This window comes from Tupaia chinensis, unplaced genomic scaffold (assembly GCF_000334495.1).
Source record: "Tupaia chinensis unplaced genomic scaffold, TupChi_1.0 Scaffold000365_1, whole genome shotgun sequence".
Taxonomy (NCBI): domain Eukaryota; kingdom Metazoa; phylum Chordata; class Mammalia; order Scandentia; family Tupaiidae; genus Tupaia; species Tupaia belangeri.
In genome coordinates, this window is record NW_006159862.1 from 1,974,589 (window position 1) to 1,976,027 (window position 1,439).

A 1,439-nucleotide genomic window follows, 5' to 3' on the forward strand; every position below is an offset into this window, starting at 1 on the left:
GGTGCGTGTGTGTGTGCGTGTGTGTGCGTGTGTGTGTGTGTGCGTGTGGGTGCGTGTGTGTGTGCGTGTGTGTGCGTGTGTGTGTGTGTGCGTGTGGGTGCGTGTGTGTGTGCGTGTGTGTGCGTGTGTGTGTGCGCACGCGCGCGCAATGGAAACAGCCTTATCCTTTTCCTGGTGAGGAGCCCTGGAAGGAGAGGACCTGCCGACCTTGACGGGGAGGGAGCAGGGCCATTTATTCTCCTTTGTGTCCCTTTTGTCTCTCTCTCTCTCTGTTTTTTTTGAAGTTTACTTATTTCTCCCGAGTGAGAGAGAGAGGTGTCTGCGCAAGGGTGTCTTCACGCCACGATGCATCCCCAGCCTCAAGCCTCAGCCCGCCGGGGTCACGGGCACACGTGTGCGAGCGTGTACGGGAGACCTTGGGACGCAGACCAGGCCTCCCCCACACGGGCTGTAGACTGCTGTGTCACCACTGCACCCCTGGCTGGGCCCTCTTTGTATCTTTTATATTTTGTACCACGAGTATGTATTGTCCCTGCAAAAGCTGTGACAATTATAAGCTTCCAGCAAAACAGTAACAGTATGGAAGATGAAGAAAAGCTCACCAATAATCCCACCTCCTGCCCGCTGTCCCACTGTGTCGAGGGCTAGCCTTCTGGTCATTTCTTACTCTGGTGAGCACGCACGCACACGCAAGTCGCACACAAGCTGAGTTTGGTCTGTGACCTGTTTCCTTTTTTTTATTTTTAAGAATTATTGATTTGCTTTTATTTATCACTATTTATTTTTAAAATTTGCTACAGGGCACGTGTGCTCACCAGAAAGAGAGAGAGAGAGAGAGAGAGGGAAGGAGAGAATGCAAGCTGCCAGGTCTAGGACTTGAACTGGGGTCAGCCATGTAGAGGTCCAGTGCCTGTAACCACCACGCCACCTGCTGGCCCACCTGTTTTCTCTTATCCCTGTTGCCTGGGACACACCTGGCCCGGAGAGAGCGCTTACACAGCCTGACACCTCTCTCCCGCTCTCTAACCGCCTGAGGAAGCAGGGTGGTCCCTCTGACCTGTCCCCGCTCGTGGACCCTGGGGACTCCCAGTATCACTTTGTTAGGTACAAGTCAGGATGGCTTCTCATTCTCGAATGTTTAGGAGCATCACCGTTGCTGTAAGCTCCTCACATGCTGCTCTGTGTCACAGAGGATTACATTTGAAAGCCTTTTTCTAACAACCCCAGTCTTTTTTTTTTTTTTGAGAGGTTTTTGCTATAGGGCACATGCACTCGCCAGACAGACAGAGAGAGACAGAGACAGAAAGCGAGAAATCACCCCTCAGGGGGGATGGCCATGCCGCAATCCCTTCTCCTCCATTCTCCTCTCGGGATCTTGGGCACGCACGCACACGCACCCGACATGAGTCTTAGCCACCAGGTCCAGGACTCGAACAGCG